Raw genomic sequence first — 27,964 nt, 5'->3', positions numbered from 1 at the left:
TAATGACCTTAGAGTTAAGGCACCCTGAGGAGCAGTGACAACCATATGATTGAATTTTACATTCAGTTTGAAAAGGAGAAGATTGGGCCAAGACTAGTGTGTTAAACCTAAATAAAAACACCTATGTAGGTATGAAAGCTGAGCTATCTGAAGTGAATTGGCATAGTAAGCTAGGGGATAGATCAATTGAGATACAGTGGCAGGCATTTCAAGGGATATTTCAGAAGATTCATAATAAGTATATTCTACAATTAAGAAAAATTGTAAATGGAGAATGCCCCATCCATGGTTAACTAAAGAAGTTAAGGAAAGTATCAAACTTAAGGTTAAAGCATGTAATTGTGCAAAGGTGAATGGCAAGTCAGAATAAGAAGAACAGTAAGAATGATTAAAAGGTTAATCGGTATGAAGAAATTAGACTATGACAGCAAGCTGTCTAGGAATGTAAAAACAGGTAGCAAGAGTTCCTCCAGAAATTAAAAAAAAAGGAAACGAGTAAGTAAATCTCACCTCCAGAGAGTGAGAATGGAGAGTTAAAGTAGATAATAAAGAAATGGTAGGCAAAATGAACGAATATTTTGATTCTGCTTTTATTGTAGAGGCTACGACATGCATTTCTTTAATAGTTCTAAATCAGGAGGTGGGAGGAAGAGAAGAACAAAATCACAATCACAAGGGACAAAAACAGAAGTTGCTGGAAAAGCTCAGCAGGTCTGGCAGCTTCTGTGAAGAAAAGGTTGGAGTTAATGTTTCGGCAATTCTGTTTCTGTTCCTGATTTACAGCATCCACAGTTCTTTCAGTTTTCACAATCACAAGGGAATTGGTACCAGATGAATTGAGAGAGCTCTAGACTGACAAGTGTCCAGATCCTGATTGATATCATCCTATGGTCTTAAAGAAGACTGTTAATGAGGAGCTAGGTGCATTGGTGCTAATTTTCCAAAATTCCTCCATTCATTAAAGATTCCATTGGACTGGAAAATAGCAAATACAATCCCTCAATCAAGGGATGGAGGCAGATAATAGAAAACTATAAGCCAGTTAGCTTGATCTGATATGGGGTGCCATTAGAATTGATCATTAAAAAGATTATAGCTGAGCACTTTGAAAAACTCAATGTATCTAGGAAAAGTTGGTCTGGAATATTTGAAGGGAAATCATGTTTACGTAATTAACTGGAGTTCTTAGGAAGAGTAACATATTAAGGATAAAATAGAATCTGTAGGTATGATGCACTTGGGTTTCCAGAAGGCACTTGATAATGGGCCACATCAAAAGTTGTTGCAGAAAATAAAATTTAATAGTACAGGTGGTAACATATTAGCAAGGATAGAAGATTGGCTGGCTGGCAAAAAACAGAATATGAATAAATGGATCTCTGTCTGATTGGCAGGTTGTGATAAGTGACAGCTTCTCACAGTTTATATTAATGCCTTAGCTGAGGGGACTGAAGATGAGGCAAATAACTTTGCAAATGACACTAAGATAGGCAGCAAAGTACGTTGTGAAGAAGACATAAGGAAGTTTTAGACGGATGCAGGATAGGCTGGATGAATGGGCGGAAGTCTGGCAGATGCAGTACAATGAGGAAAAATGTAAGGTTTCTCACTTTGGCAGGAAGAATAAAAAAGTGCAGAATATTAGTTTAATGGAGAACAACAGCAGAACTTCAAACTGCAGGGGGATGTGTTCTGGTGTATGAGTCACAAAATGTTAGAACAACAGGTATAGCACATAACCAAGAAGTAATATTTCAATTACATGGGACATTGGTGAGATCACATCCTAAATACTGTGTATATTTTGGTCTCCATTTTTGAGGATGCTAATGCACTGGAGGTGGAGGTTTACTGGATTGAAGCCTGGAACAAGTGGGTTGTCCTATGACGATAGGTTCGACAAGCTGGGCTTGTTTCCATTGGAGTTTAGAAGAATGAATTGATTAAAGTGTATAAGATTCCGAATTGTCCTGACAAGGTAAATATGGAAGGATGTTTCGTTTTGTATTAAAATTGTTTTAAATTAGAGGTTGCTCTTTCAGAATTGAGGTGAATTTATTTTCTCTCAGAGGGTTGTGTAACTTTGGAACTTTCACAGAAGGCGGAGCTAGGGTCAGTGAATATTTTTAAGACAGAAGTGGATAGACTTGTTAGGCAGAGGAACCAAGTGTTATTTGGGGTTGATGGGAATGTGGAATTCAGTACAGAAACAGCCATGATGTTATTGAATAATGGAGAAAGCTCAAGGGGCCAAATGATCTACTTCTGTTCCTATCTTGTAAGTTCATATATCCTATCCTTTAGGGCAGAGGTTCCAAAACTTGGGTGAAAGGCTTTTTTTTTTGGAAAATCTGCCATCCTTTCCATGAAAGAACTCTGTATATGTTGGAATAATTAAAACTTTCATGACTAAGATTGATTTTTGCAGTTTGGTAGAAGTATTAAGGAATCAGGAACAGGACGTCTTGGTTGAGGTTAAGCATCGTGATTCTAATTGAATATTGGAGCAGGTTTGAGGGGTTGGGTTGCATATTTCTATTTCTCTGCTCCTAAGCAATCTTGCACTACTCACTGAAATAAGGATGGGTCAGCTTGTGCTTATATGTTCAAGTTCATTCTGTAGCATAATTGATGTACAATGCTTTTTATGTTGCTTCTATTGTTCCTACTTCATATGCAGTCACACTGTATCTCTGGTGTGAGTACAGTGGAATGGGTTACACAATTTGAGTTAAAATGCCTTGTCCTAACTGTTACTTGGGAGTATACGTCTGTTCTTGTGGACCAGAGCCATACTCATCCTATACTTTCACATTTGTAAAGAATTCAGAAACCAGTTGTCAAGAATTTGGGACTACTTAGAAAGGGATTATGATCTAATTCTGGATGCTAAAGAAAAGGAAGATTTGAGCATGTCTTACATGCTCCCTTATAAATGGATCTACAGGGAGCTACTTGGGAGGTTGGGTTTGGTACTCCGAGCACCCAGTTGTATTCCCAGGCAGCTTTGGGAGATGGAAGCCCAATCGTGCTCACCCTGTTACACTAATTGAATGGACATCCCTGAACCTGCATATTGCATCTACTATGCATTGGATCATGCTCCATGCAATCATGCTGATGCAGTAACCAAGTGTCTCCAGGCTCACTATACAGCACTCACTTTTGTATTGATTTACACTCCATCTTTGATAATGCTTCGATGTGTTTGTGCACATTCATAATTGGCCTTCTAACATCTGCACTCTGTAACTTGATTGAATGAATGATTTATTGCCACATATATCTAGAGAGATACAATGTAAAGTGTTCTATCCGTACAATCTGGCACCATTTTGAGGTACAAAAGAGTAAAAAGAAAGTATTTGAATAGAGTTTATCTTCATCGGCTGGGGTCCCAAACACAGCTCCAGGACATCTGCACGGACCCCATTCCGGGCCTACTGCAGCCAGGAGCCCCTGCCTCTGCACCAACACTGCCACAGTCAACAACCCGCTGCCACTGAAAGTGTCCACGCAACAGGCCTATGAGCCAGGAGTTACCTCTGATATCACTTTGGCCAAATCGACTCCAGTGAAACATCCATGAAGACAAAGGTGAAATGGTATCCAATCGCTTTCTTTATAATTCTAGCTTGGGCTGCTCCTTGATCCTGGACCTCTGGCAGAGTTTCATACAGCAGTTACGGTGGCCTTCTCAATGACACAGCATTTCAAATAAAAAACTGTCAGCCTCTGCTTGTCCAGCAGCTCTTGAAGTCATCCAAAATTCTGCTATGTATGTCCTAACTTTCAGCCATTTTTGTTCACACAACTCAGCTAAACAATACTCCAGTTTTGAAATTCTCATCTTTGTTTACAAACTACTTGATGGTCTCACCCTCCATCCACCTCTGTAATGTCTTCCAGCATAACCCACTGAGATATTTATGCTGCTCCAATTCTGACCTCTAGAGCATCCCAATTTTAAACATACTATCACCGATGCTGCAATAACACTATACTGTGGAATTCCCTTCCAAAACCTCTCTGTTTCTTTTTAGTTCTTAAAGACACTCCTTAAAATCCACCTCTGACCAAACCTTTAGTCATCTGCCCCATACCTCCTTATTCAGTTGTCATAAATTTTGTTTGATTCACTCTACTCCTTCCCCATCTAACTATTGTGATGTTTTACCATGTTAAAGGTGTTACATAAATTCAAACTGTTGTTGCTCGCACTCAGTTGTACGTCAAATGCATACAGTCCAGTTAAACTGATGTTACGAATAAAATTAACCGAAGGATTATGTAACTCCTCCTTCACAAACAAATTGAAAGATTTGTAAAATGTGTTACTCAGCTTACAAATTTGGCCAGGTTACTTATTCTATCAAGAGGGAGGTTTCATAACTGCCTAATCTTTCTATACTGGTGGATTTCCCCAAGGGCAGTTTATGGTCTGTTGAGCTTGATTGAAGTTTTAAAACAATCAGAAACCATGTCGCATGAAGTATATTACATAATAGACAGAAAAGGTGTATTATCATACATTTTAATACTAGCAGCACTCCAGTGGCATTGCTCACAGTAGATCAAAGGACACTCATCAAAGTAATAATCCAACAGGCTTGTGTTCTCGCAGTTCAGGCTTCCCGGCATATCCTTGATTTTAATGTGCCACTATTAACAGCCATGCCTGAGTCTGTCTCAGTGCCAACGTGTACAGTGAAACACCTTCATAAAAACTCTTCACCACTCCATCTTTCTCTCCTTTGAGCTGCTCCTTGAAACCTATATCTTTGGCCAAACTGTTAACCACAATTATCCTTCATGCGCCTGCAAAATGCGTCGGCATGGTTTATGTTTAAGGCACCAGACTCAAGTTGCTATCAAAATGGGGTAGTTTTCAATAGGTTATGGAAGTATTACAGGAAGTGGGATGATTGCAGTAAGTGAGAGCTCTACATAACAGACGTTATACCAAAGAAACTATTCAGCACCTGGAAACCTACTGCATTTTGTTTAGCACAGCAAATACATTTTAAAAAAATCTTTAATCTTTATCCCACATCCTCTTTTCATGAATGAAAACTGATTTTATTAAACCCTTGCACTTATGGGATGTGTTTTTCTTAAAGATCGAAATACTTTTTAACGGGATTGTTTTCAATTTTAAAAGACGTGTTCTAGATATACCACCCCACCCGTCACCCAGGACAGGAGTGCGGCTTCTTTGCAAAACGTAGCAGTTCCCTCCAAATATTGAAGCCAACTCACTGCAGTGCAGTCACATCTCCACCAAAACACAGGCTGGATCAATAGTAACAAAGTTCACATTGTGTATTTTCATGTCATGTGCACTGAATGAGAGGAACGCATACTCACAAAAACACACACTGGGGAACGTGGTACGATTTCCTTTAACGTCAGGTCAGCACAGGAACAGAGAGAGAGAGTGTGTTTGTGACTGCGCAGTAACTTGTCCTCACTCAACTCTTTCATTCAACAGCTTCGCTTTTTCTCTCTGCAGCTTCAGGTAGGAATCGCCAGAAAATCGTCCATCGGTGTATCCCCCTTCTCTATACATTATCAGTAGTCAGACAGAATTGGACAGTGCACTGCTTTTATTTCTGGTTTTTTTTTGGAGGGAAGGGGTGGGAGTCTGCTTTTGCCGATGTGAAACTTGACTCTGGTTCCTTTGTCGGATTTCGATTTCGTTCGAGCGGTGACTATCTTTTATTTACTCGCAAGTGAAATGAGGTTTTTTTTGTGTTTTGCGGATCGAACATAATAAATTAAAGGTAGGGTTTTGGGCGGGGGGGGGGGGGGGTTGTTTCGTGTCTTGTTCGCTGCCAAGTCTCTGCTCTTCGCGCCCAAACATGGGAAGCCCGGGTCAGACCTGGAACGAATTTTTTTTCAGCGAAATGTTGAAGAAATTCTTTCACCCTTTCAGGTTTCCGTTCAGCTTGTAGGAGGGGCTGAAATGGGGGTTGCTGCTCATGAGGTGTTCTCAATGTGCGGGCAATGAATAACTCACCATTTCTCTACCATCGGCATTTAGTTGCCACCTTCTCCTAAATCCCTCGGCAAAAAATAACCGCCCTGAATTTTTGTGTGTGTGTGTGTGAGTTTCTAAAAAGTCTCTGTGAAATGTATTCTGCACCTTTTTTTTCACTCTAGTTGCTTGCTTCACGTTTGCAGTATCTGCACCCCCCCCCCTTAAAAACTCATGTCCTTTGGCTGAGCAGTCCCAAGTGAAAATGACTAACACGATTATGCCAAGTACTTTTGTTTGCTTTCCATAGCATTAAAAACAAAATAGTTCGTCCTTTAAAAAGAAACACATTTAAGGCACTTGCTTGGTAGTGCAGGAAGCTGTGTCTAGCTCCTGACTTTAGTTGCGTTTTGATTAATACCAGTATGGAAATAAAATGGGTACAAATCCAACGCAGTCCGCTGTTATGGAGCCTCTAAACTTCAGAGACTCAAGTGCTCAGTTCCCCACTGGAGTTATCTCATTTCCCTTTCTGTGCCAGAGTAATGAGAAATATATAAAAATCTTCAAATATTTTCCACGCAAAAAGAACTCACTAATTTTCAGTAGTGTTAAGGGAGTTTGGAGTGGTGTGGAGGAGGAGAGTTGGTAATGTCGGGAACACCACTGGGCATATGTGAAAATGAGGTGCCATTGTAGTGAAGCTGTAACATAGGATGACGTGTGATAAACAATGGATTCAATATGCAGAAGTCAGAGCTTAGTGATCTTCAACTGGAGTATTCTTCACTTGCTAGTATAGGTGTAGCTGCAACATACTTGAAGATATAGAAGTGTGTGAATTTACAGTGAGCAAACAGACCATTCAACTCAATAAGGTCCAAAGCAGTTTGTTTGATTGTCAACTCATCCACTACTTTTACGTAGTCCCTCTTTGATAACCTGGATATTGTTGATGCACTGGCTACTGTTCACAGGTTGCATTGCTTTGATTTTCCAAATCTCCTCTGAGAGAACATCTTCAAACCTGTGACCTCCACTATCTAAAAAGACAAGGGCAGCAAGTGCAAGGAAGCACTGACACAACTTGTATACATACATTCCTTTATAGTCAAAGGGTTCACATTCTTGAACTCTACTGGGCAGCACTGTGGTAGCAACTTGAACGCAACTGTAGTTGCCCAAGAAGGGTGCTCACTACACCATCAGAGCAGCTAAAAATAAATGTGCCTTGCTATCCTTTGTTAAAATTTTACATCTAGTTCAGGCCATTGGATTTTTGGTTTTCGATTTTACAACAGCTGATCGGGCTTCCTTTATTGGTCCAGCATTTAAAGATGATCGTGCACTATGAAACAACCTGTCATATTGGAATAGCGGATATGTTAGCAGGACATGTCTTGCTGCATTTCCCACTAGTTTAGATATTTGTAATTGGCATGTACAGACTTGTTCTAACACATCTCTGAAGCAGGGGAGACTTGGAACTTCTGACCTAGAGATAGGGATGTTACCATTGCACCACAAGAGCCCTTCTTATTAGCTAACTTTGCTGAGCTTTAGTTTTAATTGCTCTGAGGTAGTTTTTAGGTTTATTTTTAGAAATACATTTGTTGTTCCACTTGTGATTACTCCTTTATCTCTGCACATAGTATCTAAAGATAATTGGAGCATTTTGGCATTTTATACATTAGTACTTCAGATATTTTAATAGCACAATTTGATGTAATTTTTGTGTATGGGTTAGTTCAGCTGCTTACACTCCTTAAAATATCCTTCGTTTGATAATGGCTGTATTAAAGCAGCTTGTAATTGCTGCATCTTTTTATTCATTAATGGGATGTGGACATCACTGGCTGGCCCAGCATTTCTTGTCAGTCCCTAGGTGCCCTTGAAGGAGGTGCTGAGCTGTCATTTTGAATTGATGTAGAGGTGCCAGTGTTGGACTGTGGTGGACAAGGCCAGAAGTCACACGACACAAGGTTACAGTCCAGTAGGTTTATTTGAAATCACAAACTTTTGAAGCAGTGCTCCTTTGTCTTCACTGGACGAAGGAGCAGTGCTTCAAAAGCTTGTGATTTCATGTGTACATGTTGGACTATAACTTGGTGTCATGTGACGTCTAACCTTTTGAATTGGTGCAATTTTTTTTATTAGGCTTTGTTCATTAGATTTATCACATTTTTGTCTTTTTTTTTCTGATGTAACAAGTAATTACAACTGTAATATAAATACAATTTCTGCAGGTACTGGATTGCTCCATTCCATCCAAACATTCACCTTGATTGTCCTTGTCATTATTAAAACCATAACATTCTTGGTGTAGCCATGACATGGTCCTCATCTTTATTCCCCTAAACCTGAGATGTAGACTTGAATATTTACAGCATTCCGTTGATTCAGCCACTCGATGTCAAATGTCCCATGACCATGGTGGATGATCATTTATCAGTCTGCAGTCTTTCACATCATCCTGATCCAGTGTTCTCCTCTATTATCTGGGTGAGATTGCCTTCACCTGGTTCTACTCTTGTTTATCCAGTTGTGGCCAAAGAATTACCTGCAATGACTTCCCTTCTGCTACCCTGGATTTATCAGTTCTGGAGTTTACTAAAGATCGATCCTTGGCTCCCTCCTAATTTGTGGAAGGAAAATCAGCAAATAGCTCCTGTATGATGTATGTAAACATGCATAAAATGAGAAGTCGTACATCAATGGTAACTAACTTTGAGAATCTCTAACTGCAGTGAGACATTCTCATTTCTACATCTGAAAAAAGTTAATTTGGCTAAATTAACAAGTACTTTACCTGTTGATTGGTTCAAACATCCAGTTCATTTTGGTTTTATGCACCTAAGTGTCAACACTCCACACTTGTATTAACTTCTGTGAATAGTCTCAATGATACTTCATATCATTAGGGTATATCTGCTGCAGCATTGTTGAGAATGACTCCAGAAAACAGAGACATTTCAGTATATTTTTTCTTAGAAATGAAGTGTGGTAACTTGGGTTTTTCTGTACTGCAGGATATGATTATTATGATGTTATTGTGCCCTTTAGAGACATGCTTCTCTCCTTTCTCTCTCCCACCTTTATTTCCTTTGGATATTGTTTCTAGGGAAACCAGTGATTTTTAGAAGTCTTTTGTTAAAGTGCCGCTATAAGTATTGATGTGCTAGTGTGGGGGGAGGGTAGGGGGTGAAAGAAGGCTGGTGTAATAACTATATAAACAGGTTGCAGTTCCAGCCAACAATATCTTTGCAAGACATTTTGTTGTTGTATAGCAACAGAAATAATTTATTAATGAACCAATAACAAGCCCCTAATGGATCAGAATTTCATGTCTGCTTTCAGGTTCAGGCTGATATGCTAGCCTACATTTCAAATTAGTGCTAATGTAATGTTGGTTGTAAAATCTAGGCTTCTGTTTTGTTCTGTCTGGACTATTTTGACCAAATGTTATCTTCAGCTGAAGCTTGTAAAGTGGCAATTTTAGTGAACCATTTGGTGTTGAATATTTTAAACAAAGATACATGGAAACAGCCATACTTTGTCTGAATCCATCTGGACAAAGTAAAAACCATAGATTGAATCAAGTTTTCTAAATTTGTAGCTGATAAAGAAATTTCCTGTTGCATAAATATATTCTTTTAATGTCAGATTTATGTTCAAGTTGATTTAATTTCTGAACCAAAATTTTATACAGCATATACAGTAAAATAGATTTATAGTTTTGCCTGTTTGATGTTCGCTTCTAGCCATGCATGTGTGGTTTTCAGTAGTTTGTTGTCATCAGAGCTGTGATAATTAAAACTGTTTTACAATACAAAAAGTGGCAATAGACTGACTGTGTACAGACTGAAGGACTAAAAATCTGCAACCCTTCCAGTGCACTCCATTCCCTCCTTCAAATTCATTAGGAGTGTCGTGGATGGATGTACCCACATTATTAGTTTGCGACTACAGATTGTAATCTTCCCATTGTGTTAAAGTTGTTTTGTTTGACTTTTTAAAACTTTTGACATGTAAGGTTTATTAATATCTTGCTTCAATGTGTATTCCCAAAATACGTTATTTGAGCTCTAATATCTTAAAAACTAACTCAAAAGAAGCTAGGTCTATTATCTTAAAATTTAAACTTGGTATTATATTGTGTAAATGTTGGCTGTTTATGCTTAATGTGAAGCTAATTTGTATTGTTAACCCTCTTTTAATAAAATAATTTACTGCTTTGAGCACATTAAGGTAGTGGTGCTTGGCAGTATTGGCCACTCTAAATTGGTGTGGTGCAGCTGGATGCAGAATATAACTGTATCTACCTTTCACTGACAATGTGCCTCAGTTCAAACTCAGAGGTTTACTTTGGTGTGTCTTTTTTTTGTTTTTTGAGTATTCCTTATGCTGCCTCTGAGTTGGATTTTTTAATCAGTGCTGAATTAGGGGTAGTTTTGTTGTTTGAGCGCATGCCACGAGGAGCTGACTTAGGTGTGAGTACTCATTTGAATGAGATTTATCAGTCTGCTGGGTTTGATCCTTGGGCATTAGGAATGAAAAGTAAATGTTTAATCAGTTTACGTTTCTACCAACAAGATACTAGATTTTGTAGTAATTTTTTTTGGCATTGCTCCACAGGGTCAATTTCACAACTTAATGGAATTTGAACTCTGAAAGCAAAATTGTTTGTCTGGTTTCTTAACAGCCAAATAAGCACATTCTTGCATTAGCATGTCAACCTTCAAAAGTTCTTCAGATTATGACAATGCTACTGGAGACAAAATCGAACACAAAATACCTTTACAATACTGATTCTACTGGGAATCATATACATCAAGGTGCTGATATTCTCGTTGCTTGGACACTTTGGCATTCCTAAAATGGATAATGGTTAGAGGAACAGAAACAAAAGTGTGAGCAATACTCGAGATGTGGAAGCATCCCATTTCTTCTTGGTGACTGGAATTCCAAAGCACACATAAACCTGACCACATTTAACTACGGTTAAGAAATTGAGATTATTGATGCCGCTTTGATATTGATGCAGCCATGTCAAATTCACAGACTTAGTTTATTAGTTTACTAGTCATACCATTGTAATTGTAAGAAGAGCACATAAATATTTGTGGTATTATAATACTCGAGCTTATTTTTTTGCAAGAACACATTCAATGGTTAAAAAATAACCTGTTAACACACCATGTGAATATTCTATTTGGTGACCTAAGTCATAAATGAACATAAATAGAACTTGTTTTCATATTTCTTTTAACATGAATTTAAAAAGTGAAGAATGTTATTTAGCATTTTCCTCTGTACTGTGAAAATGGGGATATTTTTAGAATAGTTTGAGAAATGTGTGATGTGTGTTTGGCTGTAGAGTCTCCTATGTCTTCTTGGTGACTGGAATTCCAGAGTGGGGAAAAAAATCCAAAAGACGTATCCTGACCTCCATTAACTGTGGCTGAGAAATTAGGATCATTGATGCCTTTATTCATTCAAGAGCAAAGGGTGCCTTTAGGACAAAAATGGCAGTCTGAAGCGCAGCATTTTCTTTGAGATGGATTGTACTCAATGCCATATTGGTGAGGACATTGGTGCACACTTGGGTGAACTGGTTTCACAAGAGTGCCAAATGGACATGTGATCATATCAGTCTGCGTGCAATACTAATTTATTGCTAGTGGTGTACTTTTTTGGTACTTAAAAGTTTCAGTTAATGCTCTCTCTTCATGCCATATAACTGTCTATGCATTCAAAAGCTGGCAAGACCCTTCCACATCCGCAATGTTTAATTGGATAATCACTTTTTCTCAGTTCATTAGTTGCTGGTTGATTTATTCTGAATGTTGTTTCAAATCCACAAGAATTCTGTGTTTTTCTATAGTTCTGTCAAACTATAAAAATCACCAAGAAGTGATATGGCACAGCACATGGTTCACTGACTTCTGCACTCTGCAGAAACCAATTGTCCCCGTAAATGAAGTAGCCATTTCCCTTGGATTACAATGCGACTTAGAAAACGAACGAAGGTCATGCAAAGCAGGACAAGATTCAGGAAGGAGGAAGAGAGAACTCAGTTGGGGACCATAGCTGCCCACAGCATTAAAGCAGCACTTGCTAATTTCATCTTTACCACTGCCCATGGCTATTAAAATAGCAGTCAGCCATGATCCTATTGAACAGAGCAGGTGTGAGAGCCTGAACTGCCTACTCCTGTTCCTATTTTGTATGGACATGCAGGTGGTCTATACCCCCTCCATTTAGCTCCTCCTGCCTCTGGTTGTGTGACCTGCATGAGAAAAATGAGACTGAGAGTGTCCAGCAATCTGTAAAGTCCCCTTGGAGTTTTCTTTATTTCACTGGCTCACCTGTTTTTCTTCTAAAGTCTAATGTGTATGGGCCCACCCTTTTGAACCATTTTTCATGAGATAGTTCAGAAAAGGGAATAGAGTCTGTTTCTAACACAGTTTTATCAAATCCCTGCATGGGCTTTTTAACTCGTTTTGACAACTTAACCGTCAGCGTTATGGGGGTACCTAGACCAAAACGAAGTGCAGTGATTCAAAAAGGCAATTCACCATCACCTTCTGAAGAGCACCTGGAGATGTGCAATAAATGCTGGCTCAGCCGGTGAAGCCCACATTGCATGAAGGAATTAAAACCAAACATTACATTCTTACTTCTTTTGGGGCCAGTGGCAACTTTTAGCTGCCTTGTGTTTGACCCCTTCATCAGTTTGAAATAACTTTTGTAGTGTTGTTGTACAGCTGTGCAAACAGATGTTGAACTAACAGTACCAAGTAACTTTGTTCATATTTGGTATCAATGGGTCAGATTTTCTGAGGAGTGGCTCATTTCTTAGAAGAGATTCCAACCAGCGTTCCATCAGGAAAGCAGAGCCATACTTCCATTCCGACAGTTCTTCCTTATTGCAGAACTCTTAGGGGAATATAAACCATGCTCCCCTTTCACAGCTGTCAGCTGCCAGATTCTGAAATATAAAGGTCCTGATATTCACTTTGAAAACTGCTATCGAAAGTTGAGTGTACAAGATAAGTGTGATGATAAGGTGCTAGGAGGGTTGGGTGTCAGATGGGTTGGTAGGGGGTTAGTTGCCAGGTAAGTAATGTGCCAGGTGGTAAGATGTCAGCATGGTAGGGGATAGCATACAAAGTGACAAGGGAGCAGCTGGGTGTTTAGGGTGGGTATGAATAAATTCCCTCCGGTGGGCGAGGATAGATGTTTGGTCCTGCATTGGGGGTGGGGGTTGGGAGTGCAGGCCAAGTTTGGCAGAGATCCTGGAGAGGGAGTGGAGATTTGGGAACGGATAAGACTGGCGTGTCAGCATGGTCGGAGGTGGGTGGTGGCTTTATGTGTCATTTCTGTTTTCTTTTAATGGTGACATTTGTAGGGTCCCAGACATAGAGGAATTTCCAAGTAGAAAAATTCAATGTGTTGGGTGATTCCTTCAGAGAGTGCTATGGTGGAGTTTCTGCAGTGTCCCCATGTGTGACTGCCATCTGCCCCCACAAGATGACAAAGTCAGGCCATCAGAAAATCTCACTCTATGTTCCATGTACTGTGGAGGAAATCAGGCAATTCCTGTATACATTTTTTATAAAAATCAAGAAGTTAGATTGCTTAAAAGGGGGAACTGCCATCTTTCAAACTTGAGTGGAAGCAGTTGCAGGCAGGAATACATAAATGTTTTAGCAAACTTTCCTTGGGCTGATGAATGTTGTTATTGTGACATCTGATATCAGTGCTGAGCCTCAGTGCTTAGTTATAAACACTTAGCTGCAAAGGGAACTTCTTTTTCATACAGTTCAACAATATGACTTAGCTCAAACTTCAAAGGACCTGCAATTGCATCTGTACATATTGCAGAATTTGCCTTTCAAAAATAGTTTGTGTGAAACGCGTGACATTACATGATGAAGCACTATTAAAATGAATTTTTCATTCTTGTAAATCATGCCATTTATAATTGCTGCATAGCTAGTGGCCATGCCTTCATTTGCCTAAGCTCCAAAGTCTGGAATTTAATTCCCCTCCTCCCACCCACCTACACACCTATGCGTCTCCGTATTTCTACCCTGCTTTCCTCTTTTGCTTAAGGCATTTATTAAAATATACGTACCTCTTCCACCCGAGCAGCTTTTAGTGATCTGAGGTAATAACTCCTTGTGTGGCTCTGCATTATAATTGTTTTATAATGACCTTGGTGAAGCTCTTTGTGGGATGTTTAGTATGTTTTAAGATGCTATGTAAACATAATTTGTTGCTGTAGCCTTTGAGTTGTATTTCCAATTGGAGACAGATTTTGTGATAGCTTTGCTCCATTGTTCATTGGGATCACCCAGACTTTTCATACACAACTGCTTAAACCAGAAAGTACTGCAACTTCTGACAATTTTTATTCCATTTGACTGGGATGGAATTAAACCTAATTTTTGAGGAAATAAATGTTTTTAACTCATTGAGCAAATGTGTCTTAAAATAATACTTGTAAAATTACACTTAACTAAATGAATGGGTTTATTTTTATCCAGTGGTCACCAGGGCAGAGGATATCAACAATGCAATGCCTAGAAAAGATTTGAATATGTGCCATTATTTTGCTTCTTTACATGTGTCTGATTCCAGTTATGTGGTTGTTGTACCAAACATTTATTGAAATAATTCTAATTATTTGGGGATCCAGTTTCTCCCATCAACGTTACTAAACTAGTAAATACAGAACATTCCCAGTTGAATCCTATCGTTGGATCTGGGATTGTGAAAGTATTGGCTGTACAATTACAGTAATGTTCTTGACTTGAGTTCAACAGATTTCTTTGTAACCATATTTGGCTAAAAATAGTTTTGGTCCTTATTAGTTTGGACCTCAACAGGATTAAGTTATAGAAACTTCTTTATTGTGACAATAAGTCAGCTTGGCTCATCAGTTTGGAGCCAGTTACATGTGGGGTTTAAGTTGATCGTGTACTCTGGGCTGTCAATCTAGTGTAGCACTGCTACATTCTTGAGCTGCCGTCATTCAAGTTGAATGTAGAAACAAAGGCCAATTTAGTCCCTGAAGTTTCTACTTTGTGTGACTGTGGCTGAGCTATAGCCTTGCTCCATTATCCCTTAATACCTTTTGATGAGCAAAAAAGTGATCAATCTCAGTTTTAAAATTCACAACAGATGTGAGTGTTAATTGCCATTTGTGGAAATGTTCCAAACTTCTAACACTGTTCTTGTCCAGAAATGTTTCCTAATTTCACTGTGCAAAGTTTTTGACTTCAGTTTTTATGCTATATCCACCCCGAGAAAAGCCCAGTAGAAATAGTTTCATTCTATTTATCCCATTTTCCCCCTCAATACCTTAAACTTCTATCAAGTCATCTCTTTATGATAGAAATTCCAGGAAAATAGCCCTAGTTTCTACAAATGAGCTCCTAGAGTCCAGGTATAGGTATCATTCTGGTGAAAGTATGCTGTTTTTTTTCTATTCATTTTGTGAGATGTGGGCATTGCTGGCTGGCCGGCATTTCTTGCCCATCCCTAGTTGGCCTTGAGAAGGTGGTGGTGAGCTACCTTCTTGAACCTCTGCATTCCTCCTGCTGTGGGTTGACCTGCAATGCTATCAGGGAGGGAATTCCAGGATTTTGACCCAGTGACAGTGAAGGAACGGTGATATATTTCCAAGTCAGGCTGGTGAGTGACTTGGAGGGGAACTTGGAGGTGCTGGTGTTCCCATATATCTGCTGCTCTTGTCCTTCTAGATGGAAGTGGTCGTGGGTTTGGCTTTCACTTCAGCACCAGTTGATCCTTCCTAAGGTGTGACACTGAAGATTCGCTCACATTCCATGAGCTGGTTTTAACTGGGCACTGGGGTCATAGCAGTACCTAGTAAAATAGTCAGGGATTGGTGAGTCTGCTGCATAGAAACACTTCATTAGGTCCCCTGTTGGACAAGGCTGATCTGCAAGATGCACTGCAACAACTAACTGAGGCAACTTCAACAGCACTTTCCAACTCTGCAACCTGTATCATCTAGCAGCGGATACGTGGGAACACCACCTCCTGCAAGTTCCCCACCTAGTCCTACACTATCTGACTTTAATCTATTCTTTCATTGTCTTTGGATCAAAATTCTGAAACTCCCTCCTTTAACAGTACTGGAGGAATACGTAAACCAGGTGGTTGCCCGTGGTTCAAAGACACTGCACACTACCACCTTCCCCTGGGTAGTTGAGGATGGGCCTGGACAGCGTCGCCACATTCTCTGTAAGAGAACATTGAAGTCTCCCTTGATAAGAATGCTTGAAAAGGTGCTTGATGCTTTTTTAAAAGCATTTGCTTTTGTAGCCCCACAATGAACATGCCTAATCTCTTATTAACCATTTTGGAGGTGTCAATTGTATTTTGAACTACAGGCAGTGTGGACGTACAGGTAGTTCTGCTTTAACACTATAGTTGCATTCTTGTGTGACCTTGTGCAAGACAAAATTGCACTATAGGGAAATCGCTATGACTGTACAGCAGAAAGTTCATGTTATCCAAACAGCAACTACTATTCAATCATGTTAGAGCCAATTCTCATTAACAAAACCTGCGTTATAGCAGAAGTACGTGTAGCCAAATACATGACGACTACAGTGTTTGTTGCATTTCCCTCAGGGCTTTTAAACTACATAGTTGGATTTCGTTTCAACTTGGAGACCCAGGCAATCTTTCCTGAAACTTTGAAGAACAGGGGATTTAAACTGCTTGACTGCTCCATAGACCTTATCTACTTTTAAAGTCCATTCCTGTCCATTGATTAAACATCTTTGGTTACCCACTGTGGGAAATAGACCTCACTTGGGCAAAAATAAGTGTTGGTTTGCGTTCCCATGTGTGTGCATTTTGCTCCGTTCCCTCCTCCTCTGGTGAAAATAGGGCCGGTCAGAAGGCGGTAGGGCTCCTCGGTCTGAGTTTCTGGTGCCATTTTGTCCTCGGGCATGGAGATTCCTTAAACCTGATCAATCAGGTCTCAGTCTCGACATCGGCTGCAGCCTAGGTCAGGTGAGCAGAGTGGGCAAGGTGAGGTCGACAGGCCAGGTGTGAGGAGGAACCCCAGTTAGGGCAATGATCTTGGATTGTGAGGGGTGTGGGGGAAGTGCGGGCTCTTTGGGCCTGTTAAATAGGCTCCCACCACCAGGCCACACAGAGCTGCTGGGCTGGACACTTACTGTGTCCTGTCTTGCCACTGGTTAAATCCTAGCAGATTTGGGAGGGGTGACCATTAATCATCCACTTAGGGCCTCATTAAATAGCCACTTCCAGGCCTCAATCTGGCCCATGCGTGGGTGGAAGCATTTCACTGTCTCCCCTTCTAGTAATAGAATTCTAGGAGGATCGGTGAGAAGGTGGTGGGCTCAACGATTGAACGATTGCATTGTTTCTAGGACTTTGTATGACTGAAACATGACTTCTTTATCTCCTTGTGTTCTAATCCTCTGGATATAACCATTAGCATTCAATTAGCCTTTTGAGTTTCCCTATCTTTTGTGTCTTTTTTTTAAACTGGGCCTGCAAATGTCTTTGGATTTTCAATTTTTCTAGCTTTCCACCACTTACAAAGTGAACGGTCAGGTGAAACTTGGCTTAAATGGATGCAACAAGTTGTGTGTTCTGTGAAAACTAGCAGCCAATAGGCAGAATTGGAAAATAGTTCTGGATGCCTTGAGGAATTGAAAGGTTCTACATAAATGGAAAACTGCTTTATTTTCTATTCCTATTACTACTGACCTCTGATCCTTTTAAAGTAGTTACTCATAACTAACAGGCATTTTCTTAATTTTCTTGAAGAGCTGTTCTCTAAATGAAGAGGCAGTTTGTTTGAAGTGTGTTACATCTTGCCGTGTTCTTCAGTAACTCAACGACAGGGAGGAATGTACAACATGCATTTGCCTATTTGTACTAGTTCACAAAATCTTACTGGTTGTTTTTACATACTTTGTCACATTTTTGTATTAGAAACTTATTTGTTCTCATTTTTAATGAAAACTGTCTTGTGTAAACTCTAGGTAATGCAGTGCATGGCATGGTGCCCAAGTAGTAGCACACTAATTTGTACCCAGGATGTCTTGCGTGATAAGTTTTTGATTTTAACTTTATTGTGACAGGAAGACACTAAATACAGAGAGTGGGAAGTAAAACCTATCTATCTGCTGGCAGCTAATTATAGAGGAGCATGAGTGGAGTCCTCCGCTATTACTAGATTTTTTTAAAAACAGTCTCCTGTACTTATGTTTGGTTTCATATCAGTAGAACAGCTCTTATCAAAGTAGTGGTGGCATTTCACTGCGGTGATTAAAATAGAAATGGTTCCTTGCGGTTATCATTTAGTCGTATGACCAGATTTGCGCTGTAAAACTGTGATCTCTGTGTCTGTTAGTAATGGACTGTTTCTATTTCTGTATGTATTCCTGTGACTCCAATAATTAGCTGTTTGTTGTATCTTCAGACGCTCAACTTCCAGCAGTTACCTTCCAAACTGTTATTTTCAGCAATGAGTACATCAGTAGTTCACAGTTCGCCCCCTCCCCCAATATCTTAAAAATGTTTGTTTCATGTGAGTGCAGGGTGGTACTTTTTAATACATCTTTTCCTCACATCATGTTTTTCAGAGATGCTCAGGCGAAGAACATTTCCTTGGCTCTGCTGATTTGAGTCTAATTTGTACAGTACGAGCTGTTGCTTTTTTGTTTGAATGGTGAGGGTGTTGATTTTGAGTATTCCCCCAGTCGCTGGCTAATTTAAATACAGAATTCGAAAAGTTGTTCGCCAACGAGCAGTGTACAATACATCTAATCTACATGAATGATTTGCTTTTGGGTAAGGAGGAAAATATGCAGTTGATCTCTTTACCATATGCAGACTGGTTTTTAATTGCTGCATGGTTGACATTTTGAAAGCAAACCAAATTTTTCAATCTCAAAACGTAGGCGCCATTTGAGCTTCATTCTTCAAGGTTAATGGGAAATGCGTTCACTCAGCCTGGGTTTCCTTTTATTGACCACTGGAGTAGAACTCTTGAATTTTCTTCATTTGACACTTTTTAAGTGGTTATCATAAGTCCTTTCTGTGATTTTCTTTTTTCAATGTCTCCTTTGTTCTCTGGTTAGGTTTAAGGGGTGTGAAGTGTTTGAAGCCTCTGTTACAGATATTTCAATTACCTATCTAACACTTTTTCAGAGGATTGTAGAAATAGTTCATTTCAAAAGAAGGTTCACAAATTGGTGTTTTGTCCCTCTCAGCTGTTTGATATGTGCTTTTACTGTATGGTTCATTGGCTATGTATGTGGTGCATTATAGGTGAATGGACATGGAAGGGTTATCAATTGGCATGAATGGTGTGAGGGGCTATGAGGAATGGCTGCGGAGTGTGTATAGACACTGAGAGTATAATGGGTCATGGGGATAGGTCAGGAACGATGTTGGGGGAGCCTTACGGCTTCCAACAAGAGGACAGAGTCTCAGAACTGAATCAAGTCTTCTAACCAACCTGACTCAACGCTCACCTGTCTTCTGGGATCAATGGGCCCAACTCCTCCCTGCACTGTCCTCTCAGGATCAAAATCTCTGTATTGGTATGTTCTTTTCACCAAGCTTGGACTGGCAAGTCAGCATGTTTCCCAAGTCAAACTGCTCACCTTGATATTAAAATCAGGCCTAGGATTTTGTCCATTTGATTAACAACTTGTTTTGTCTTCAGATATTTGTGTCTGTCAACCAGTGGGTCTCTCTGTTCACCACTCCCTTTAAAATAGTGTGATTTGGGGGAATGGCTTCAACTTCTGTCTTGCAAAATGCATCATTTCAATTATTTTGACATTACTTTCATTGATAGGGATTTGCGGTACATTTCCACCCCAGTTTTTCTCCCTGAATGTGTTCAGGCATGGGAAAGCTGATCTCGTCAGAGTAGTGGGTGCTTAATTTCAATGTGATCTTGTATAGTATAGGGTGTAATTTTACTTGTGAACACTTGAACTCAAACCCATGAGTGAAATCTGCCAGGGGAATGGTCACAGGATGCCCAGGCAATTTCTAAATATTTGTTGTTGGGCAGGAGGAGAAGGAATGCTCCTCAACCACATCACCTCCCCAAACCCCAAAATGGACGTTCCTCCCCACCAAATCGATACTTATTTACTGCCCTCTGTAACTGCAAAACATTCCCACAATTCCCAACCTCTTCCTCACCCACCCAACAATTTTAATCAATATCAATTTTAATTTGCGTCCTCGTTAAGTGGTCACTTCTTTTAGTTTTGAGCAGATGTTAGGGCTGGACCTTATAAATGAGTCCAGTAATTTGAAATGGTCTGGAAATCTTGATCCAAAGGTTGCATGTTCCATTGCTCGCTCCAGTCACCGGACCCCTGCTGCCAGTTTCCTAGTTAAAATTGTCTCCAAAGTTTCTACAGATGAGGCTGCAAATATCTTTCATTTTCCACCCCATTGCTACAACTTCAAGGAACTGATATTCTTAGTAGTGTTTGACAGAGCATCAAATTATTTAGTATGGCCGACAGCAGTGCCAAGAACAACTAGCCTTCATAAGAAAAGGAGTATCTGTAAGTACTTTCATAGGTCCATCCTTAGCTTGGTACTAATTTCTATCAGGAGGTAGAGATGAATGAACTAAAATTAAACAGATGGGAGAGGTTTGGGGAGGGAATTCCAGAGCTCAGGATCTAGCCATCACTGAAGAGCTGAGGGAATGGAGGTGTGCAGGAGGCTAATGTTGAAGGAATAGAGAATTCTTGGAGGGTTATGAGGTTGGAGAACGTTACAGTTAGAGATTGAGAATATGAAGTTTTTAAAAGCTATCAAGAAGTTTAATTTTGGAAGTGTTAGAAGGACTGGGCAGCCTGTGTACTTCTGTGAACTCGGAGGTAAGAAAAACGTCAGAACCTGGTGTGGTGTAAGATGTAGACAATGTTTTGGACTGAAGTTTGTGGAGGATGAGTGAACAGCTGGTCACCCTGATTAACAACAAAACTCTAGATTTAGGATTCCAGTGGCATGTCAAAGAGACAGTGAATGGTATCAGAATAATTTCATGTATTTAGAACAGTTCATGTAAATTTTTCTTTTGAACATTACCCCATTGTAATTAGAGTTTATACATTTGCACAGAAAGAATATTTTAGAACAAAGATAGCTAACTACTTAACATATATGCATATATGTTTTAAAATATCTAAAGGCATAGAAAAGTTGTACTTTGTTTATGGCAATAAGGATAGGTGTTTGAACTGTTCACGAGCTGCATAGCCTTGATCTGAGTGCTTGGTGAGAGCACAGACTCCTGAAGGGAATTTCTTAAGTGTCTCTGTTTTTACAGTAGGAGAAACCTATTTGCTTAACTGACATCTTTAAATGTTCATAATAAGTTGTTCCTTTCTGTAGTTTTTCTTTTTTCAATGTTTCAGTATTTATTTGGACAAAATTGAGGTGTATAATGTTTGATGCTCTTGTTCTTGACATTCTGACACCTTTCTTTCTGTCGGATTGTAGGAACAGCTTTTTTTTAAAAGAATGATTTGGGAACAGTTTTTATTTATTTCCAAGCGGGCGTTTGACACATGCCATTGTTACTATAGGGTTAATTAGTTCTACACCGGGTGTATAATGGGTGAATGGACATTTAAAGACATGAATTGGCATGAACATAGATGACCATTGGGATTGGGTGAGAAGCTTGAGTTGGCATGGAGGACGTAAGTGGCCATGAGATTGCTTTAGTGGGTTTGAGATGGCAGGGAGGTGGCTTTGAGGATGGATAATGTATGGATAAGACTTGAACGTGGCTTTCAAAAGGTTCCCGAATCCAGACTGTGTTTCAGGATTGCTTTCGGGGGCCATTAAGCATGCAACATGGAAGAGCTGACCTCGCTTCACAACCATTGTAGGAGGACTTGGAGATACCCTAACTGTGTGCCACTGGAAATGGGGCTGGGAGTCTTGGAATTGCGTCCAACCCACCATTTTTAAAATATTTGTGAATGTGAAAATCTGGGCCATTGTTGATCAGTGTATTATGAAGGCTCTTTGCGTTATTTCTGTATATTTCTAGAGATACATGTAAAAAGTTAATAATTTTCCTCGTGCTTAACTGCCAGCAGATTGGACAGTTATATGACGCAGTTGGGATATATAGCTTTAAAAGATATCTACAGTCAGTTCCTGGATTATGAATGTGTTCTGTTCCCAAGTGAGGTTGTAAGTTGAATTGTACGGACGTCACAGCACAATGCAGAGTAACATATCCATTTGTAAGTACAAGAAAACATTTGCATGTAGCATCCTTTAATAATAACATGGGATTTCGTTTGTAAATATGAGCATATGTAAGTCGGATGTCTGTAAATCATGTTTTAGACATGTATATTATTTCATTACATGGTGTGCTTCCTGTAAGTGATCAATCTTCTATTCAGTTCCATTTCTTGTCATTATATTCCATGTTTTTCCTCATTTTATGTAGCATATATTTACTGATGTTAAATTGTAAGTATGTATAGTTTTAGAAAAGTGATTTTTTTTTTTGCTGCGTCTCTGACTGATGTTTTATAATTTCAGTGTTACCAATGAATATGACCAGTGTAGAGTCGGTTTTAATATCTGGGTTATTTTTGCAGATTAGAAGCAACATTCTAATTGCTGAATGCCGTGAGACATTTTACTCTTTGAAGGGGCTGTATGAATGTAAATTGTTATATGAACCATATATATCTAGAGAAAATGAGCCTCTTTGAGTAAATAATGGCAAATTCAGACAGCTTCATTTATGCTTGTGCTTATTGCCAGTTTGATTAAAGATCCTTCGAACAAAGTAGAGCCAGCTTTTAAAAATGGACTTGTGGAGATCTGGGTGAAAATGAATCCAATTTTGCAGTGGGATGAATCACAGTACTGCGTACTGTTATTCTGTAGCAATATATTGTGGCTTTGTCCATACTGTTGTTATGTAGCTTTATCTTGTGGCTTCGTCATGTGTTCTTGCGGAGCTGAGTTTAACTTCCTAACACATTTGGAAAAGACAGATTCTTGTTGAAAGTGAGCCATGTTACAATAGCCTGCCTTGCGAGATGGTTGTCTGGAAGAATAAAAGTGATGTTCATTTTTGAATTTGAAATTGTTGAAGATCAGAGATCTGTTTTTCTTATCGTTCCTTTATTCATGAATTTGCTGATGAGACCAAGTGAGGACAGGAAATTATCAGAGGACGTCACTTTGATTGAGTAAGAAAATCTGTGGTAGCTGGAATTTCATGTGGGGAAACTGAAAGATCGCACACTTTGGACCTAAGAAACAGATCTAAATTGTGAGAAGACAGGAGCAGAGAGATCCCAAGTGCAGAAAACACGCAGCCTGCGGACCTTCCATCAGAAAGAAGGTTGATGGAATGTTTGGTTTTATCTTGAATACAAGGAGGTGAAAGTTATGTATAGTTGTATTGAGCTCTAGTTAGAATCCATCTGGTTTACTGCATTCTGTTCTGACTTTCAATTCCAAAAGGATATATTGTACTTGGAGGGGGTGCAGTGCAGAATTAGCAAAGTGATACTAGGATAAAAAGGGTTAAATAATGACAATTCATTTCATAGACTGAATTCTTACACTCTCTTGTGAATGGAAGGTTTAAGAGATGATCTAATTTAGTTGTTTAAGGTGATCAAATCATTTAATATGGTGGATGGAGAGAAACTGTTCCCTTTAGTGGGAGAGTTCATGAGCCTTGAAATTGGGATGAAGTTAAATTGAATGATGGAACAGGCTTGGAGGGCAGAATAGCCTGCATCTAGAGATTTATTTGGAAGTTGCGATGGTAAAAACAAACCAAAACAACTTTTTAAAATGATTGTACACACCTTGCTGGTTCAGCGTGATCCTTTTTTGCGGTGGGCTGTGCCTCACTGCAAAAATTTTCCAACCAGAGAGAGACTGCTGTAGACAATCCAGGCAAATAGCTCAGTTGGCATAGTTCATTGAAACTAATTATCAATGTACCACGTTACTATTCCTCCAAAACATTGCAGTCAACATTCTCACCTACATGGAATCTCACTGCCTTCTCATGCAAAGTTCCCCTGGCTTCCCAATGTCCTTGATGTTGATTCACAACATTCTAATTCTTGTTTTGAAATCTCCTCTTTATGCTGTTCCCTCTTTTTTGGTTTGGTAATGCGCCCCTACCTGAAGCCCTTGTACTCTGTCTGCTGCACTAATACTTCTCCTTGCCCTCTCTTCCTTCGTTCATTTTATCATCATCAGAAATCTCTTTGACAGTGTTTTTCTGCATGCCGTACCCACTTTGTCTTTCAGCCACTGGATCTTCAGAGTGAGCCAAGTCCAACAAAAGTGCAGAGCAGCAGCAAACTCTACAAATGACCATCTTTAACCTCACAGAGGCATTTGACTCTGTCAATTATGTGGGATTACGGAACATCCTCCTGCTGTTTGGCTGCTCACAGAAATTCAACCCTATCCACTACTTGCCGCATAATGGCAGACAACCCTTAATCTTCACCAGTGGATCCAGCACGTTCCTAATACAAGCAAGGCTGTGTCATTGCACCATTACTCTTCTGCAAATTCCTCAACAAAACACTCCACTGCGTCTCCATGAATCTTTCCATTGCAGGGGAGTTCCTTTACAGGATGAATGGGAAACTGCTCAATGTGTGTCACCCCCAATCCAGAAGTAAGGCCACTCCCAACCTCTGTCATCAAACCACAGTACTCATTTGATGCTTCTGTGTGCCATTGATGTCTTCTTAGTGGTATAGGAGAGAATGGGCCTTGGCTCAACATCCGGTAGAAACAGTTTCTCTGTCAGCCTGCTCTTGCTGTATAATACGGTGTTCCCTGACCATTAAGATCAGCAGTGAACCACTGAACAGCTGTGGATCAATTGTCATACCTTGCGAATGAGGACAGACGTTGATCAAATTCAGCATTACCTCCAGTATATCAACATGATCGTTGGCCATCTGAGGAACGGAGAGTGATTGATGACAAACGTGGAGAATACTTAAATCCTGAGAGAAATATCGCCAGTGATGACTTAGAAAAATCTTGGCACTCTAATATCACTGTTTTCTCTCGGATCAGAATGCCAGAATTGAATATAACCAATGCCTCCATCGGCTTCATCGTCCATATGTCCAAGACGAGATTTCTAAAGCCAGTTCTGTACTCTAAGCCTCATTGCTGCAATGGTTACCAGGAGGGAAGAGTAAAACTTCTTCAGAGATGTCCTCAAAACTTGACTGGAAGAATATAATTCCCTCACTGACTCATGGGAATATCTTGCTCACGCCTACCCAAAGTGGAGAAGGAGCATCTACCAATTGACCCGGGTGGAAAGCAGTCATAAACCAAAGAAAGAGCATGACAGAATTGTAATTCTACCTCCCAGTCATTTCTTACAACATCAACCTCCCCACCTATGGCAGTGTGTGCAGATCCAGCACTGCACCATTTAATCACCTCGGGAGTGGAAGCAAGTCATCCTCTGACTGAGGAACTGCTTAAGGAGAAAATCTGGCACTCTCCATTTTTCCATGCTCCGTGTCAACTGTTATTTTCTACATAGTTAAACAATTCTCCAAGTAGTCGTCCTACATATGCAGATCAGTGGTGGTGTCGGTTTCCCAGATTGTTGAACCTTGCAAAATTTAATGTGTGACTGAAAATGAGTATTCCTTTTGCTCAGATGGAATCATAATTATTTTAAGTAACAATAATTCTTCAAAGAAGGACATTCGGACTGCAGAGAAAAGGTTCTAATTAAAAATGTCACATCAGTCAGTTGCAGTACAGAATGATTACACATTGGAATATGTCTTCCATCTGACGTATGCTTGAAGTGCAACTAATGGACAAAAACATTGATTTATACAAAGGAATTATAGTTCAAGATGTGCTTACATGAGTAGTGGGGAATGGAAGTATTTGTAAAATTTCATGCTTTAACTGTCTCAAATGTAATGACTTAACAAACTATTAACAGTTGACTTTAGTCTGTGCTTGCTCCTTGAGAAAAGGAAGCAATCTTTATACTAATCAAGTCATTTCAAGATTAACTTTTTATATTAAAATGTGCACAGAGAGTTCCTCTGTGCATTTAATTTTGCTGATGACAGGAGGTAACTGGCCTATTTCTTCTCTTTAAAGCTTTAACTAATTGATGCGACTCTTTTTAAATATACCGAATAGAGCTTTGTGGAAGGCCTTGGAAGTCAAAAGGAACTGCCAGTCCTTCCTAAGTAAACCATTTAACGTTTTGTATTTTGATTGAAGGCTTTTTTTTTAAACTTCCCAGCTACTTGCTCAGAAACTCAAGTTATTTGTAGTCCTTGCAGCACTCCTTTTTGTTTTTCCCTTTAAAGTTGGGTTGTGGCTTCGTATTGAATTCATCTGGTGTTTAACTCCTCAAACATATTTTCTCATTGATTTCAAAGGCATTTCTATCAAAGAGAAACAGCATTTTGATCCTCTTTTTCAAATTCTACTTTTATCTGTTGGTTGAGAAACAGATCCATCTTCCAATCTACATGGATTGTTTTGGAAATCACAGGGGTGTTGGAAGTTTTATCCATGCAGGTCAAAAACTGATATCAGCGAAAAAAAATCTTTGCTTGGCAAATCGATAAATGTTTGGCTTAATCTGCCAGTCATGAGTAAGGGAACTGTCTCTTCAGCAGTTCTGCAGCATCAGGTTTCCAATCTGGATTTGTCAGCCATTGCAGAATTTGTTTGACCTCGTATGTGATCTACAGAGGTGGGCATGCTTTGGATAGATGGGTTGTTTTGGAGGTTGGACCGCTTCCTCCAATGCTTTGACTTTGCCACTTCAGAATGATATGAAGACTTGTGCTGTGCCATTCTGAATGAGCCTTCTCTCTCTATTTTGTCTGGTCACAAGTTGCGATCTCCCATAGTTTGGGGATGTTTGGCTTCTTCAAGGATGCTTTTGAGAACCTGGGAGTTTGCTGCTGTAATTGCGGTCAGTATATATGTCAGGTTTCTGAGCAACATGTCCCATGCAACAGATTTAGTGCCTTGATTTAGACGAGGATAGGAATCTTTGCTGTCTGGCTAAACCCTGATCTTGGTCTCAGGTCGACATCCTGACCTTGAACATTCTCAATGATTGAATAGCCGATTGCTACTAGAATGAGGCCAAAATAGGATATTGGAGAGATGAGCATGGATGGTCCAATTGCCTTTTATTTGTCCTTAACTTTGTGATGCTCTTGTGTATCATCATACTTATCCTTGAGGGGCTATTTGAATCTATGAAATAATCTGTTTACCAAATCATAAGTTTACCTCCATTAAGCAAGAATGTGCATTGATTTATTTAGATTCCTACAAGACTTAAGTTACTCCAGGAAAGGGAAACATTTTCTGACCACATTAAGTTTTTGTATGTGGCCTAATATGTTAATAAATAATATTTGTCTTTTTTATATACTTAATACATTGTTGAAAGCCCTACACACATACTTACTTTGTTACGGTAGTCAGTACAAAGTTACCACTGTTTGATTACACATGAGGACAAAGACTCCAGGAAATTTTTGTAATTAGGCTGTGAATTAATGTAATATGTTGAAGAGTGGTGTGTTTAGTTACGATCATGATGTTGATAATGGTCAAACTGACGAGTTAGCCATCTGAGCATGATCTGCATCTGTACGTTCATTTCTCTTGCTTGCAGCAGTTTACAAGTGCTGACACTTGCTGGTGTTTGAGTAAGTTATTAATTTTAAGTTGGAACAGAATATGGTGACGTGTTTCATCCATTAGTGATCTGCTCTGTTCCATTATTCTATTCATTGTGTGTGTGTGTGTGACATTTGTACTGCCAGTGCCTACCCTACTACATCAGCAAATATTTTGATAACGCTGTACTATACAATGCTGTATTTA

The 27,964-nt window shown here is 39.5% G+C and overlaps 1 protein-coding gene across 4 annotated transcripts in view; it reads left to right on the top strand.

Moving 5' to 3' along the window:
- The first annotated feature begins 5,248 nt into the window (after positions 1–5,248).
- The window catches only part of carhsp1 (calcium regulated heat stable protein 1), an 81,091-nt gene continuing 58,375 nt past the window's right edge, over positions 5,249–27,964 (top strand). The window contains exon 1 of one of the 4 annotated variants that reach the window (XM_020526998.2): positions 5,249–5,518. The gene's annotated coding sequence lies outside the window, so the exon portion shown is untranslated. Of the gene's footprint in view, positions 5,519–5,651; positions 5,784–27,964 lie in introns of those variants that run through there. The other 3 variants (XM_048609268.1, XM_048609267.1, XM_048609269.1) reach the window with 3 other exon arrangements.

Source organism: Rhincodon typus, chromosome 21 (assembly GCF_021869965.1).
Source record: "Rhincodon typus isolate 14 chromosome 21, sRhiTyp1.1, whole genome shotgun sequence".
Classification (NCBI taxonomy): domain Eukaryota; kingdom Metazoa; phylum Chordata; class Chondrichthyes; order Orectolobiformes; family Rhincodontidae; genus Rhincodon; species Rhincodon typus.
The sequence above is the reverse complement of the archived record's forward strand: the minus strand, read 5'-3'. Positions and strand labels throughout refer to the sequence as shown.